Genomic DNA, 18,588 nt, shown 5'->3' with positions numbered 1-18,588 from the left:
GCTAGTTTACTGCTGTGTTAGAATCGTGTTTTCTTCATCCTGATTGGTTGGGAGTCTTGGTCTGTGTTTATTGGTCTTGGAGTTTGCTGTGTTCTGCTTGATTGGTGTTTCTAATATCTTCTGTCTGTTTTGTAGCAATTTTTGATTGGCTGGCAACATTGTGTTTCCTGTATTGGAGGCTTTCAGTGCGGCTTGGCTTTGGGTAAAAGAACGGCTATCATTTATTAGGAAGCTAGGTTTCATCTGGGTGCCTGGTTGGGGTGTGTTTGAGCTGGAGGTATCAGGGGGTGCCCAGGTGTTTGTGCCCAGGTGTTTGCTTGGCTTGTGGTGTGGAGATTTTTTATATATATACAGTATATATATGTAGTGCCTTTTTGTCCAAAGAGGCAGAGCATTTTGCCATCACCATTGGTAAGAAAAGTTCCAAATTCTACCCCCAATTTTCACACAGGCTATTTTGCTTCTCCTGATTTGACATCAAACCATCTAGATCAGGATAAATGGATGATCTTCAAATAAAAATCAGCCCTCCCCAGTTTCTCAGGATTCATGATTCATGTCATGTACATCATCTTAGACATAATGCTCGGTAACAAAGAGCAATATGCAAAATCAAATCAGAATGAGTGAAGGTACAGGGATAGGGGTTTTTTGGGGGGAGGGGAAAGAACCCTCTTAAATTCAACTGCATTTGAAAACTGTTATTTCTTCCATCCAGTTCTTTTAGTCCCATCTCTGTCATACATCGTTCAAAATAGTGAATCTGAAAGTTGAAGAGTCTAAAGAACAATTCGGAATGACAGTTCCTGGGTAAAGAAGAAACAACAACAACTGCTTTTTGCCTCACCTCTCTTCTTATTAACAACTGTAGCCGCAGTGATCAGATCACTAGTTTAGCTCTTGGGCACAATACAAGATTGACAGAGGCTCCTTGTACCTGGGACACAGTTTCAGTTTCAGTTTAATGACTTTAAAATGATACTGTTTTGCTGCTTCTGCTGCCTGGAAACATGTATTGAGATGCGGATTTCAACTTACAACCAGTCAGAGGTGGTATTCAGAAGGTTCTGACCAGTTCTGGAGAACCGGTAGCAGAAGTGTCGAGTAGTTCAGAGAACTGGCAAATCCCACCTCTGACTGGAGATTTTACAGTATCCTTCCCCCGCCATGCCTACCAAGCCACACCCACAGAATCGGCAGTAAAAAAAATTGAATCCCACCACTGCAACCAGTGAACTATTGGAGGCATGTCTCTGCTAATAAGGACTGCCATATTCAATGTAAATGCTGGTTTCTTTTCCTTTGTTCCATCGAAAATTAAAATATGGTAGCAGAAGAACTGGGCAATTGCTTTACCTCCATTACTTTGATTGATTGATTGATAAAACTCACTGTTTCCTCCTGTTTTCTAGATTAGCACCTTAATCACTACACTTTTCCTTATGTGTATATTTATTTGGGGGCTTTAAAAATATAACTTCCAATTCCCATTATGGAAAGATCACTCTAAGGAGAAGACAGGGCATATAATTAAAAAAGATATGTTCATTGACAGTTTTGTGCAGTCAGTTGAAGCTGTAAAACAAACCAATGTAATATAAGGTTAAGCTTCTGGATTTGAATTACAAACCATAACTTAACCACAATATCTGCTGGATGATTGAATACTGTCACTCTCTCTCATTCCAACTATTCCAAGGGGTTCTTTTTTTGGGGGGAGGGTAACATTAGACAAAACTCCAGGGATGGGATCCGACCAGTATAACTACCAGTTCTGTCGCTCTGCGCTGCACTCACATGTGTGAATCACGTCAGTCGTGCAAGTACAATTTACTGCTGAGCTGCCCGGACAGCTGAGCAGTGCTGTGTGCAAGTGTGCAGCAGTTGGAAAAGCCCCCTTTCCTGCTTTTTCAACTGCAGCTGTGTCACGCAAAGCAGCTACAGTTGAAAAAGCAGAAAATAAAGGTCAGGTAAGAGCCCAGGCGGGCGGGTGGGCCAAAACAGCAGCAAACAGAACCGGTTCTATGTCTGCTGCTCTTCAGAGCTACCGGTTCTACAGAGGTGTACAGAACCGGTAGAATCCCACCCCTGCAAAATTCCCATGAAAGTTCCTTAACTCTATGAGAAAAGACAAAATATAAATGCAGTAATAACAGCAATAGCAATAGCAAAAGACTTATATATCACTTCATAGTGATTTACAGCCCTCTATAAGTAGTTTACAGAGTCAGCATATTGCCCCCAACAATCTGGGACCTCATTTTAGCCACCTCAGAAGGATGGAAGGCTGAGTCAACCTTGAGCCGGTGAGAATCAAACTGCTGGAGTGAGCAGTGAGTTAGCCTGCAGTACTACATTCTAACCACTGCACCACCACAGCTCTTCAACAATTGCATAATAGCATCTACAACTGCAAGCTTCCCTTCAACAGCTGCAGGGTTTGCAATTCAAATTACTCAACTTGCTTCTTTCCTGATATTCGAATACAAGCCGAGTAAGATTAGAGCATTTTTAAGCATCCCCCCATGTTACACATAGATTTATTTTATGTCTCTACACCTTAAAAGGGAATTCAGATGCTAGGAAAGGATCCTGGTCTGTTTATTCTCATCATATTTTTATACAATTTACAGCTGATTATTTATGATTATTATTTATAACTGTCTGTGAAATTCTTCCCAGCAGTTTAGCAGATTTTATGGGCTATTTAGTATTCTGTTCATTAGATAGATAGATAGATAGATAGATAGATAGATAGATAGATAGATAAAAATAGATGATAGATAGATAAGACAGATAGATAGATAGATGTACCTACCAAAGTCAGCCTTGATTTAGATACATCAATGTTTATTACTTGACTTTCCCTGTTCTCATTTAAAAAGTATACTGTAGAGAAACATGCAAATCTGCTTCATTTGTTTTCTAGATTTGCAATGAAATTACTTTTTCAGGTTTGGAAGTTGCATGCTGTCCCTTCTTTTTTGCTGCCAGACACTCCTCTGCATAATCCAGGCAACAGAAAGAATCAGCAAAATCCTGCTGAAGCTGAAATGACTGGTAGATTGCTGGAATGACTGCTAAATTTGATTTAAGTCAGCACTTGAGCAGATAATATAACCTAAGAACAATATAGATAGGAGATTTTCTTTTGTGATTCCTTAGTATGCAAACTGTCCTGCAGATTAAGTTTCCTGCACTTTTTTCACGAATATAGTTGCTTTTCATTAGTCATCATAAACTATGGCAGATTATGAAGGAAGAATTAACTAAATCTGTGTCTTCTCAAATGTATTGGATATTTTCATCGGTAGAAGTCATACTGTTAGGCTAATGAAGACTATGCTGGATTAAAGCTACAGTTCTGTGAACATTTTCTAGGAGCATGTAAAGTTACTTTTTGAGCAGATAAAGGGTAATATTTCATTGCTTGGGTTACAGTCATTTGACTTGGATGCTGTAGGGTCTGGATAGGGTGAAACATGTTTAGGCTCAACTTTAGTAACATTAAGAAGCTTTAAAAAAAACTTCATGTCATAGGGATTTACCATATTTGGTTCTCAACAAGGTTGCATGTCCCAGGTAGAATTGTATATAACTTGGAAATTCTTCTGGACTTTGGTTTCTGCTCCAGCAACAGGTGATTGTTGTGTACAAATCTACCTTATAAAGCAATTACTTGCTCTCCTAGATCAGAACAAAAGTAAATCGTGACTTAATCACCTCTTACTTGGACTGCAACATGTTTTACAAGGTTCTACTTGAAAATCACCTAGAAGCTACAATCAATCCAGAATATTGCTGTGTGAGCAATTATGGATATTCCTCAGTTTACACACTACTCAGTATAACATCACTACTCTGAACTGCAGTGATTACTAGGAGAATTCTGCGTGCAATGTGTTGGTTGTTACCTATAAAACCTACATGACTTAGTACCAGGTTACTTTTGGGATTGTCTTTCTTCTGCCACTGGGCTGCCCCCGCTCACCCACATGGCAGGGTTGGTGTGGAGAGCTTTATTCAGTCTGTTCCCCAACAGTTCTATTTTAGGTTTTCAATTAACCCTCATCTGCAAGCTTAGCGTAGTAATTGGCTCACAACCAAGTAGATAACCAAAAGCAAAACAAACACAGCCAAACCAAAAACAGTCTTAGAAATAAAGGTTTTGCCTGGGTAGGTTCCAAAAATAAACAGCCCAAATCCCCTCCGAGGTCCAGGTCCTCCACTGAGGTTTGTCAAAAAGTCTGGTGGTCCGGTTTCAGGGCTTTCAAGGAGAAGTCATAGGAATTGTCTAAGCCAGGAATGCAGGGGTGAAACCAGCCATGAACAAGCTCCAGTTTAACCTTCCAGGCAATGGCCAATTAGTCCACCTGACAGATAACTGGCTGCTCCAAACACAAACATAAAACACTCATTGCAACTGAATTAAATCCATGCAGAGTCCTGGAAATACAAACAACCATCTGGTGATGACCCACACACATTGCTTCCAGCAACGCCTATCTCTGCCTGCTGTGCTAAATAGCTCCTCCCAGTGCAGCCCATTAAGAGGCAGCGGGGCCTTTTATCAATCTGGCCTTTTCCCCACCTCTCTGCCCTGTTTGCTTGTGTATCCACCAAGGCTTGTAGCTCCTCCCCCTCTTCTCCATTAGCCTGCGAACTCTCCCCAGCCGAGGCATGTTCTGCCAGCAGTTCAGGGTCAGCAATACTGGAAGTGCCAGGAATGCTCTCATTCTCCCTTGTGGTTTCCAAGGAAGACATGGATGAGACATCATCTGCAGGAGACATCACATCATTGCTTTCTGATCAGTAAGATCTAATTGTATATTTCATTTTTCAGATGTAAAGCATTGTCATCTTGTGTATTCTAGGAGACCTGCATTTTTGGTGACTGCTGGCATGAAATTAAGAATATATCATTTGAAATGTAGATGATGACTTGAAGAACAAACAAGTGAAACATCCAAAACCAATTTCTCTATGAAAATAGAAGAAAGTCATGAAATGCTATTACCTGCCTTAAAATGGGGATACCAAATTATTAGCTGGTTGTAGTGAAATGAATCTTCGTATGGAGTTCTCATGGTAACTCAGATCCTATATTCATTCCAGTAAAGGTTCTTCCAATCCATTTCTCTTCATATTTGTATCTGCAGAGATGTTACATGCAATACAATAACTATTCTAAAAGAGAGAGATGGAATCAAAAGTTAACAAATTCTGATCTTTGAAACTTTAGTAACATTTTATTTATTCTTCTTCAAAGAATTTTTTTTTCACCAAAAGTCTACTCTGTGTAAAGAATTTCTATGTCTCTGAGCCAGAGCAAGAGAAGAAATGGCATTTACAATCTTCATGCTATTCATCACAGAAACCTTTAGACTAATCATCTACAGTGATAGCACAATGAAATATTACTTCCATGTCGGGAAATGGGGTTGGAAAAAAAAATGGAGTTTCAACTCTAGGTGTTGCAATTTTAAAGTGAAAGTCAAGAGGGACTCTGGTTCATCGAAAACAATGGCACAAATTTTTCCTGAGAAGGGTTAACCCTTGAGGATAGCTCTAAATTTGATGAGCTAAGAACCAAAGTAGGCTTCCACTGTGAGAGACAGAATCTGTGATAAGAAAGACATTTTTCTCATCTACTTGAAAGAAAGCAAATAACCCTACATTGTTGAGATCTGAGGCAAGGGCTGATAGCATATCTGAATTGCAGAGAGGATGTCTGCAGTTCCCACTCACTTGGGATGTTCTGTCTGTCTGTAAGAATGCATTGGTCACAAATAAGATTCCACTTATCAGGTAAAAAGACATTAATAGAATACTTTGCAATTCAATTACGTCACTTTTCAAATTTATTTGAACTTAATTTGAAAGATATAGAGAACACACCTTCCAGTAGGCTTTTTATTCTAATGTTTTTATTCCCATATCTGCATTAGGAGAGATGTAATTATAATTAATATTATTTTATGGAATATATTGCTGGTAACTGTTCAGCTGATTCAAAATGTAGAGGAATTGTTAGTTGGTTCAGGAAATAGAGAATATGTCCTGCCAAAAATAGTGGTTAAAGAACTGCAGTTGTTATCAATATGTATCTGAGGATATTATAGCACCGATATTGATTAGAAATATATAGAATTCTACGACATCAATCTACATCACTTAAAAATGGATAAACCTATTGGAGCCAACATTAGCTGCTTCTGAAAAAGGCACTGCATTGCAAATGGACTGAATCTCTAATGGAGTTTTCTCCTTTCTTTATACCTGAGCATAAAGATGATCCCAATATCCCCAATTTTTAATACAAAGCAGGGCTCCATCTTTTTATGATTACCTTTATTGTCAGAGTACAACATGTGTACAGTGAGATTGGCTGAGCCTCCCTTCATGCACCCCTCTAACACAATTCACAGTGAGGACAGAACCCCCCAACCCAGTCCCAATCTTATTACACTATGTGACCTTGTTGCACAATGCACCAGCCCTGCAAATCTTTGGAACACTTTGGAACTCTTAACACTTTCTCTTCCTTATGGGCCTTTAAGCTGTCTTTTAAATTGTTTTTAAATTATTATTATTATTATTATTATTATTATTATTATTATTATTATTATTATTATTATTTAGCATTAGAGTTTAATGTTGTATTGTTTGCTGCCTTTAATTATTTTATTAGGTATGTGTAAATCATATAATAACTGCAAGCCCTTTGAAGTTGTCCAGATCAGGAAACCAATTCCATAAGAAGACTAGAATGATACTTTATTGAGTTAAGCTATAGTAACAGAATCTTGCAAATCTGATTGCATTTTTCTCTTCTTTCCTTCTTATACCCCGGTGAGTCAGGAAGGAGCCAGTTTGAGTCTCTCCCTAATAATTCTGTCTGTACCAATAATGGAGAATATTTGTAGCTCACAGTTGAAATGAGGAATCCTTGGTGTTCTCTGGGCTTGTTGTTTTCTTGCAAGAAAACAACCAAAGGACTCCTCAGTTCTGTCTGCTTCATTGCCAAGACCTATTTTCTCCATGGTCATCTCAGTGACTCCCTGAAACAGCCCAACACCCCCATCTACACATCCTAAACTGTGGAATAACCCCTCTAATCATTCTTCTTTCACAGAGGACACCTGTTGAAAATGTCTTCTAGGCACACTTACAGATTTTGCCCGGAATTTCAGGATGTTTTCTAAGTAGCTATGCTTCCAGCTTTAAGCAGATCTAGAGGGGCTCTTTTGATAAGTGATTTGCATAGGACCAGTACTTATTTTAATGTGTAATATCTGCTTGAAAGCTTGATGGATTTTTAATATATTTATCATATCAACATTAATTAAAGCTGCTATTTTTAAAAAGTGCCTGATCCTTTTTGATCAAGATAGCAGTTTTAAAATAGCATTGAGCTAGAATCATTACTCAAATGTTACTCATCGAAGTGATGGAATTGAAATAATGAGGAAGCAGTAACTAATCACAAAATATGCTAAATAGCACTTACATATGTGATTATTAATGCAATCTGAGAATTTTCCACTTCTATTTTATTTGTTCCTTTCATTGATCAATTTATTCAGAGAAGTTCAGTTGATGGGTATCAAATAATAAAAACCCTGAACTTTTTGACAACCGGTAGGACATAAATGCTTTCATCCATCTCAATTTGATTCACACCATAGGAATTAATTAAATACTCATCACCACACTCTCTGTTTTTGTTGAGTGACATCTGATGCATTATTCTCTCCCAATTATCTTTACAGCTTAGGAACCAGAAACAGAGAAAGTAAATAATTCCTTGCAATCTGGAAATTTGTGAATTCTTCATCCACTGAATGTTATTGTGTATACTTTTTCAAATAGGGAGGACAGAAAGTAATAAACAACAAAAATGACACACAGAGAGAGACAGAGAGAAAGAAGAAAAGGAAAATGAAGACTAAAGATTAAGTTACTTTGCTCACCATTGTTGTGTAGACTTCACTCTTCATCTGCAATATTGTGCTCATTTCAGAGTTTGATAGATCCTAGTATCATTATGCTATCTCATGGTATCCAGGCATTCCACAGAATAAAATTGCCAGAATCCCATTAAATTTCAAGAGAAACTGCAAAATATCATGGCCCGATATCAATTTCCTGGAATTTCATGAAAACTTACGTGAGATGGCTAAAGGTTTTATGAGATTTTATGTTTTCCCCAAATTTCAGCTAATTTTGAAAGGAAGGATAACTTGAGAGAGTATTGGGAATGTTTTGACATGTCTGGGCACTGAGTTGGGGAGCTCCATATTGCAAATATAGCAGATATACAAAACTAAAATCTGAAAATGACCTCTGTTTTCTTAGTTTGTGTTTTATTAATATACTAAACAAGCAACTCTTTGAACAGTCTATTTTGTTTCTGTTGAAAGAAGCACCACAATTAGAATGATTCCTACACTTTGGAATGATAATATATAATTTCCACAATTAGGAGTGATAAAATATAATCAAAACTTGGCTGACAGTTAAACTCTCCTTGTGAAAAGTAATAATCAGTCTGGGAAATGAAACGCCACGGGCAATGCTCAATCTTCAGTATAGCCTCTTTTAAACCACTTCCCTCTCTTAGAATAGATAAGTTTAACTATCACCTCTTTGATATTTAAAAATGGAGTTTAGCAGGGAAATAGAAACACAGTGGTAATATTAATGCCAGGCTAAATCTGATGGCTACAGATGGCCATCACACTTCCTCACTCTGAGGTTTCATTCACAAGCCCCTTACTGGCAGCTTGACAGTAGCTCAGTAATCATTCTTCAAGGTCATCTCCTTATCATGCCACCTTTGTCTTATCCCCACTCTGTAGCTGATGCCACTCAGTTTTGTATGGGACTAGTTCATTCTACATGGATCTAAATTCTAAAATGGTGTTTTCCCTTTTCCTCATTGTCAATGAGTCTTTGTCAGTGCTTCCCAAGGAAAGAAAGAAATCAACTCATCCATTTTGAGGTCTGTCATGACAGTTAGGGGTTACGAAGGCCATATTGCAGTGGAACAGAAAAAGTATTGGTTACCATGGCAAATCAGACACTATTTTGAAGTAAGAAAGCTTCATTTTCGCTTAACTGCTAATATCCTCCAAAAATGCTTTTCATTAACTAGAGAAAAATACAAGATACAATATACGTTTCACATTTTCCCCATTTTATTTTTAAGTTACACAAGGTGAGATAAAGATCACAATGTTGAATTAGGAGTGGATAGATGCAGGGTCAAGTACCTCCTAAGTCAGGGAGGATCCACTGGGGGGACCTGAGTCCATTTATTATCTCACAGACCATCCAAACTCACATAGTTGTTGAAGGGAAAAATTGGAGCAGACAGAGCTATGTGGGCTGCCTAATAGTCCTGGAGGGCAAGCAGACTATAAAAAATGAAAAATAAATAAATGTTAAACATATCAACTTTTCCACTGATTTTAAATGAATTTACTTCTAGTTAATAGTCCTCAGAATTTAGTTTTAAGTAAAGATAATTTAGAAAGTCCTCTAATCTAATTAAACATATATTGCTTATTTACTGTCACAATCCTAGATATATGATTTACCTGCAACATTGTTCAATAAAGCACGTACCATTGAAATGTAAATTGAATATATCCAATAAATTAACAGATGTATCGATAAAAACTTCATTCTTTTTATTTCTCACTAGCCAGTAATAAGCTTATTTATTTATTTCATGTATTTATATTCTCCTTGTTTATGGGCAGATTACAATAAGTAAATTATATATCTCAAGCAATAAAACCATATGCTGCTCAAAGTGCATCGATCAACAATCCCTTTTTCAGAATATTAGATGTGATCTATCTGTATTTTTTAAGTCATCTATCAAATTTGGATAAAATCCATATTTGCTTACCTGAATTGACTCTTATTTTGAGCTAATGACATTCCAAGCCCCAGCTCCTGATTTGGCTTCTAAAGTGCTATACTTTTAGAAACTTGAAGGTGAGGAGGCCAGATTTGATTTGTCCTTCTCCTATTAATCTCATTAATTAATCTCATAATTGTATTATATAGACCTACTATATATTTATCATCTCTCCCTTTCATTTCTTTTTCTTCTAGATATTTAGAGAGGACTGAATACTTGCTCAGTCTAGTAAGAAGTTTCCATTTTTTCAGAGGAATTTATTTATTTAGGGTTAACCACAATATACTTTTGGTATATAGTATCATAAGAACTGGTTTAGAGATAATTTGGTTGAAATTATCTATTTACTTCATCAGAGAAAACTGGAACCTGAGATTCAGCATCTGATGGACACAGTACGCTAGTTCATAATTAGCTTACAGTACCACAATTCTGGATGCTGATTAAACATGGAGATTAAAATCTGGATAAGATCTTTTTTCTGTAAAGAAAGGAAACAAGTGACAAAGAATGTCTATGGAGATTGTTAGTCAGCTGGTCATGGTTGTCCCAAAGGTGTTTTTCCAAAAGGCAACTGGACTTTCTTGAAAACATTTTGCTTCTCATCTAAAAAGCTTCTTCAGAACTTCTTGGATGAGAAGTGAAATGTTTTCAAGGAAAAAAACTAGGAAAGTTCAGTTGCCTTTTGGAAAAGCACCTTTGGGCAAGTGGCAAAGAAATGAAAATAGGAAACAGGAAGAAGATGAGAGAATGATGTGTGTGTGTGTGTGTGTGTGTGTGTGTGTGTGAGAGAGAGAGAGAGAGAGAGAGAGAGATGGGGAAGACAAAAGCTGGAAGGAAAGAGAAAACACTGAATAAAGTTGGTGCCAAAGTACTATTGGTTCTGACCGCTTCCATATACCTTCTCCTGGTAGGTAATGACTTCTTTCTTTCCAGTATGTAATCCTTCCTATAATGGACTATTTGTGACTTCTTGGGATTTTGATCTAAGACATATTGCACAAATACTGCTTGTGACTCCCCCTCCCTTTTATTCAGCATGCCAAGAAAACCCTTTTGTTTCAGTTGTAGACCGTCTCTACTTTAGAGAAAGAAAACTCCAAGAAAGCCATGAGCTAGCAGCTTTGAAAGTAACCGCATGGCCATTTTAAAGTGAGATTTCTTTTTTTTCCTACTGGCAAAATAAAACTTCCTGCTTCTGGTAACAAGTACTTCGTCTATTGTGCAGTTTATAATGTTGGCGATAAGTTGGGTATCGTTACTCCTCTATTTTAGAGATCAATTAGTTAAAGAATTTTGTCCACTGGTTCCAGGAAGAGGGCTTTCTCTGCCTCCCCACTGTTCTGGCCTTTTTTAAGGAGCTTGAAGGCCTTCTCTGTCAACTTGCATGGGACTCCCTGAACCACATGAATCCTGGGGGTGGTTGGCGCCTTGATGCTCTTCTTCCATGTATCTTTTATCTTATTCTATTCTTGTTTTTAATCTGTCTTTTTTTTGGGGGGGGGGGAGACATATATGGTTTTTAAGTTTTGCGTTTGATTTGCACACTGTCCAGAGTCATTCTGTGAATGTGATGGGTAGTATCTAAATTTGACAAATAATTAAATAAAAAGGTATTGGAAACTGGTGAAAGTTATTTTTTTTCAGTTGCTCTACTGGGAACATGGATTTGCATTCAGAGCCTGGATTAAATAGGATCAGAGAAAACTTTTCCTTTGAGGCATGGGTTACAAATATATAATACATAAAATGAGAAATGGCTGCACCAAATACGAACATAGTGTGTTTGTTTATCCTTGGATATAATTTTTTCTTTCTCACATTATCAAATAGTGTCCAATACAATAACCACCAAAAGTTCATTTGAAATTATCAGGGTTGTCCTTGCCCCCAAGGAACTATTCAGTCTTTTTCTGTAAGCAACCAAACAGTGACATCAGAGAAGAAAATAATCTTTTCCTTCAAACCTTTCACCCTGAGCATTCATCTAGCTGCATGTGTTCCTGCTGTATAAATACAATCTTTTATTTCAGCATCCCTTCTGACTGTAACTCACAATAAATGAAGCATGAGAAACAGAATAATATCAGATGTAATAACAAAAAGGCCCATTCAATTGAAAGTCAAAATACAATTATCATACCAATGCATCTGTTTCTGTCATGTTGGTTACACAGCAATATAGACATTACATCTGGTGCACCTGAAAATAAAGGCTTTTATTGTCAGATCTACAAGATAATGAAATCTAGAAAATCTTTAAAGGGCCAGATTGGAAAACAGCTGGATTTGGATATACTGCTTAAACCCTAATTAGTTTGACAAATAGTTGGAGATAAATGGAGATGAATCATGATTATAGGGATATTTGATTTGCTCCAGCCTTGTACAATTTATTTTTAAAAAATTGCATTTGGTTATTCTGGCTCCTGGCAATGGCAGGTGAGGGTATGGAAGCTCTCATGATGGGGTAATCCATGTTACAGACCATCCTTTATACCCTGAACAAGCCATCTTCCAAATGACAATACTGGAATGCAGTTTAAAATAACATCTCCCTCTCTCTCCATACTTTTCTTTCTCTATTTATAAAAACAGTACATCTAACATGACAATGATCAATATAAAATATTTGTGATTACCAAATAGCAAACACAGCATTAATTAAAAAGGAAATATTCAAGCAATTAAGTGTACAGTCATCATTTACCAAGCAGGTCCCTCAAACAACAAAAAAGATTTTAATTTTAGTACCTCCCAAAACCTGCTTGCAAAGAAAATCCAGATGAGCCCTTTATTTTTGGTCCGATGTCAAAGATTTGAGTTTGTAGTTTGGGAGACATGCCACTTTATCCTTAATCCTCTCCAGATTTCAGAGAGCATATGGAGGCAACAAATTAAGGAGTATTTTTGAGTTACAGATGAATAAAACTCTGGAAAACTATTAAAGCACAGCACTATTGGTCATTGGAAATAGTGTTATAAACAACTGCAGTAATTCTCTTCAAAACTAGATGCCAGAAGTTGCAACCTGTTTCCAGCTGTGCTGTGATTGAAAAGTACTTTTTCTGCCATGTCCTCCTCTCTCTTTGAATCTCTTTGAAGAATTTAATCTTGGATGGTGAGGGAGGTGACCTTCTGCATGTGACAATTACATTCCCTTTTGTAATATTGCACCCTATAACAGGTCCTAGCTTCAGCCCCTGCAGTATCAAATCATGTTCTAGATCTAACCCATACCTTCTATTAAGTTGTCACCAGGAGTAAAACCTCTGTTCCATCTGGAAGTTTATTGGAGCGCCTTGGAGAACTCTTGATCAACCCCATTTTAATGAAGCAGAAGGAAGTTAGAGAAGGGAGTTGACAAGCATATTGTTAAGTTTGATGAAACATTGTTTCATGCTAATCCACGCTGAACAATTCTGTTTACAAGGGTATTGATTCAGAGAGGGTGAGAAAGAGCCAGATTATGTTCTGCTCACAGAGATAATTCTATTCAAAAATTTTTTTAAAAGCAAAGCCACAATCGGAAATACAGGCATCCTAAATCTATCCATTTTATCAACTTCCAGTCCAGACAAAATCCTATAGAATATCGAAACCAAGATGTAATGCTGTGTTGTATATATTTGACTCAAGGCCAGTGGAAGTAGTAGTTGGACTGTTTGCTTGGCAGGACAAAATGAACTGGTTCATTACTTCCAGTCATGACATAGGAAAGCTTGATAAAATTGGCTAAAGGAAAGGATACAAATCAGGTCTTGAGAACTAAAGCATGGGTATAGCAATAGCAACAGCACTTAGACTTATATACTGCTTCACAGTGCTTCACAGGCCTCTCTAAGCAGTTCAGAGTCAGCATGTTGCCCCCAACAATCTGGGCTCTCATTTTACCAACTTTGGAAGGATGGAAGGCTGAGTCAACCTTGAGCCAGTGAGAATCATACTGCTGAACTGCTGGCAGCCAACAGAAGTAGCCTGCAATACTGCACTCTTACGGCTCTATTCCCAAGTTCCCTTTTTGTAGCATGTTGAAGCACGATAGTTGGAACCTGACATTTCAAGGTGGGAAACAGATGAAAACTGTATACAAGCTCTTTTTGTTTTAAAGGAATGCACCTCATAGTTAAACAAATAAAAGAGAACCTCCACATCATACCCTATGCTGCCTGCATTTGTGATATGTCACTTGGTCCCTTTATAGCCCTCAGACTGTCGTAAAATGCTCAGTGTGGCTCACCTCTGCTGCAAATCATGCCTTATCAAACCTAACCTGGAGCCTACTTTGGTCACAAACTTTCCTAATATCAGTGATTCAGTAAATACAAACAGATTTTGGGGATCTTCTATTATGTGAGTCTGTAATTCACACATAATGCTCCCTGTGAGGGAATGGGTCTATCCCTGAACATGCACATTAGCACCACAGAGCAGCCCGAAACAATGTCAAGCACTAATGATGAATAGACTGCTCAATCTCACGGGAAGCCAGATGCATACATCAGTTTGACAATTTTTCCAATTGCTGAGGCTATGAAACTATTGTCAGGGCTGGAGAAAGAAAACACCAGAGAGATGTAGCTGTTTGTCCAAAACATTCTCCTCCTTGCTAGAAGACCAAGATACAGTTATTCCATGGGGGAAGAAGGAATGACTGCTGTTGAGCTTGCTAGTGTCCTTCATAAAACTGAAGTTTGAGGAATGAGACAGTTACAAACCCTGAGATAGTCCTGAAGATCTTGAGACAGAATCATGGTCTTTCCCCTTGGGCATACTCTGTGAATCTTCTCCCACAGCATTTAGCAAACTTTGCCACCCAGACAGAATGGTGAACTGTGCCATGGTCCAATCATAAGTGGCAGAAGGGTCAAATTCAGTTAGCTGTCAAAGAAAAATCAGCTGAGAAACAAAAGTCCTTATGAGTGATGGATGACGCACCAATAAACCTTTCCTTTAGAGATGGAATACTCAACACAGTCTTTTATTGCTTGCAGATGAGCCCTGGGTGTGCTCTTGAGAAATCCTCTTTCAATTTCATTACAGTTGGAATAATGCCTGCTTGCTATATTTATCAGTCTTTTCTAATCAGCTACCTGTGGCCCTTGTTGGGCTTGCTATGCCTAACCCTTAGATTTGTTTAGATGTTGCATTTCTGTTGACTAAGTGCAGCCTTGGGCATTATATAGCAGATCAGAGTCTATTAGCTTTAGACCATTAGGCATGAAGAAAGCAGACAATGTTGGAAATGTCATCAGATACCTGGCTCATATTACCATATGTGGTGGACTTGTGCGGATGCTAGAAAATACTGGACTAGAATCCATGTGCGGTTGGAAAAAATGACAAAAAACCATATAGATTTGAAACCAGAGATATTTTTATTGGGAATTTTACCTGATACATATAGCAAAGATTTGAAATACCTGATTGTAAATGTACTAACTGCGGCTAGGATTGTATTTGATAAAAACTGGAAAAATGAGAAAATACCATAGCAGGAGGAAATCATTAAGAAAATATTGGAATGTGCTGAAATGAGTAGATTGACATTTGAAATTAGAGAGCAAGAAGATAAACAATTCTATAAAATTTGGGACCTTTTTTTTTATCAATGGTTAGATAATAAAATACAATAATGAAATATGTAGAATCTTAGAAAATAATAAATATATAAAGATGTATTCTTTTTTTTCTTTTTTACTATGTCTATAAAAAAATTTTAGGATAGATTTGGGAAGATTATATGAATTGTTATAAAATGATACTAAATAAATTATAGTTATCTCACAAAATATGAATGAACAAAATTATTGTCAAATGATTGAATAATAATGATACTAGGGTAGTTAATCTCTGATTGAGAATATGAGTTATTATACAATGTAACTGTAATTGATGACTATGAAATGGATGCACAAAAAATTTGTAAACCAACCGACACACTGCTTGTATATTCATGGAAGAAAGGTTGTTTTTATGTTTTGTCTGTTTATGTTTGTTTTTAAAAATCAATAAAAATTTATTAAAAAAAAGAAAAAAAAGAAGGCAGACAACCTAGGAGAATGTGGGGAAAGAAGAGGTCTCTGTCCCTCCCTCCACTCCTTCCCTCCCTCCCTCCCTTCTCCCTCTGTCTCCCCCTCTCTCTATTTCTCTCTGTGTGTGTTGGGAGGAATGTCTAATCCTCTCCCCCACCCTGTATCACTCTTGCTGTATCATAATTAAGTAGTAATTTGTAAATATATGGTGGTAGGGCTATCAACCTACCATTTAAAAATCTAGGCAATTAGGAGATGACAGCCAAGAGAGAGATTTTTATACCTCTTTATTGTCATCTAATGTTCAGATACTTTTTTTTGCAGCAGGGTTCTCTGGCCATTTGAGAATGTCTTCTTCTACTCTCAGCTTAGCCACTCTGTTCATTTCCCTCTTTTAATGTTTTCTGATCCTAAACTCCACTGAGATTTTCCTTGCAATGCTGGTGATGCCAATTACTCCCCTCCCATTCTTTTCCAAACAATTTAGAACTGGGCTAATGCAGTTGTGAGCAAGATCTCCCGCTTTGTGCATCAGAATTTAAGAAGTATAGCTGCAGAGAGCCCACCTGGATAGCATGCTTAAGCTCCTTTAACTAGAATGCAGAGGATGCCATGAGAATCATTAAATGCTTGGTGAGTATGGAACAATAATTGGGCTGCTAAAGGTCTGTTTCTGAATTCTAAAGTGCTATGAAAAAGTAAGGCAAACTGCATCCTTATGCAACAAGAACAACAGTGAAAGTATTCTCAGGATTCTGCTTGAGGCAGAAGGCCAAGCTAGGGATAGTTCAGTTGCAGAAAATTCAGCCTTCACCAGAGATGCTTGGTCTCCATTCAGCTTAGGTGGGATAGGAGAAAGTGCAGGGAAATTACAATGTAAAACGAAGTACATACAATATACTGATTGGCAGAGAATACAGTTGTGGTCAATACTGCAGCACTTATAATCTGTAATGAATACTGAGGATGGTTTTGAAGAAGGGAGAGAAGCTGTTGCCAAGGCAACAATCCAGAGGTGGTATTCAGTAAGTTCTGACCAGTTCTAGAGAATCACTAGCGGAAATATAGGGTAGTTCAGAGAACCAGCAAATACCACCTCTGCCTGGAGATTTTATAGTATCCTTCCCCTGCCACACCCACCAAGCCACTCCCACAGAACTGGTAGTAAAAAATTTTGAATCCCACCACTGCCACAATCTAATAAATGTGGTTGGCGCCCAGACCAAGAAAATGGTTTATGAAAATACACCAGACCTCCCACCACCAATTTACATGAGGATAAAAGAGAGAGGAGGGGAAACATATTCAGACGTACATGGTTCTGTTACTGTAGCTGTTCTAATAAAATGAGCTTCAGTACGTTCCATATGCTGTCTGTTCCTTTGTTTGGTCTATGTTACAGAACTGACAAATTGATCAGTTCTGTTTTTTTTATTTATTTTTAGAATTCAGGTCAGTTTTAATGGCATCCCAGCTAATTATGTATTACTTGTCATGCTTGCTATTCCTTTATATCTTAACTTTCCCATTCTTCATTCCTGGTGTATGTATATAAACAAAATTATACAGAATGCAGCTGTGTCAGACTGTTGCGACAGACCAGAGGCAAAAAACAAAATCATGAATGCTTATGATAGGGATATAGTAGTGGTGGCTAAGATTTTCAGCAAAGATAAAGCCCTCTGATCCTGCTAGAACAGGCTACAGTTTGACTTGGACAGACTTTCTAATTCTAGAGATCCTCATTAACTGCAGGGTCCTCAATGCATGTCATGCTTGACACCCAGAATTCTCAGCAATGGACACTGTACTATGATACTTTTAGAAGGCAATGCATTCTGAAGTTTTAGATGGCCTCATTCTGCTGGTTTTGTCTCAAAACTCCTCTTTCTCATAACTCATAGAAAGTGTGCCCTTGAAATGACTTCTTGGGGGAGGAAGGGGATAATCTAGTCTATCTCTATATTCATTGGAAGAATTCACTAAGCCATTTTCCAGAGATGGTCATCTAGCCTTTTCAAAATTGAAAGAAGGGGAACACGCTACTGTTCTAGGCAGAATATTCTACCACTTAACTGTTAACTCCTTTCTCTCTTCTCTTGTGGAAGCTATCTAAACTAATTATTGATATAGGTTTGGCTTTCAAATCTGTTATCATGCTGGTCTGTCTCCTTTGTATCTCTTTCAGTCCTGCATGTGTTTTTAAAAATTCAATATTCAGAACTGTATATTGATGGAACAGTTACTTCCTGTATGTAACACTGTTGTCCAACATTGCATTGCTTTTTAGCTGCCCCATCACATTGACCATGATAAATGATCGACTAATATTCCTACCTTCTTCTCAGATGAACAGTGACTAAATCAAATCACACCAATCCTGTATCTGTACACAACCATGCTCATCCAACTGGATCTTATACCAGTATATACCAGCGAACTTTATGTACACTATACTGTTCACTTTAGCCCAATGTTCCTTACTGATGTTTGATGTTATTGCAACATTATGACAGGGCCCATATTTAGAATTAACTTGACTAATAGGTGGCAGAAGCTGAGGAAAAACAGGAAGCTCATCTAGGAAAGTATTGTTCTACTTTATCCCAAGAACATGCT

This window comes from Notechis scutatus, chromosome 2 (genome assembly GCF_049901735.1).
Source record: "Notechis scutatus isolate UNSWTSFEM ecotype Mainland chromosome 2, rNotScu1.2, whole genome shotgun sequence".
Lineage (NCBI taxonomy): Eukaryota > Metazoa > Chordata > Lepidosauria > Squamata > Elapidae > Notechis > Notechis scutatus.
This window is presented reverse-complemented; position numbering follows the sequence as displayed.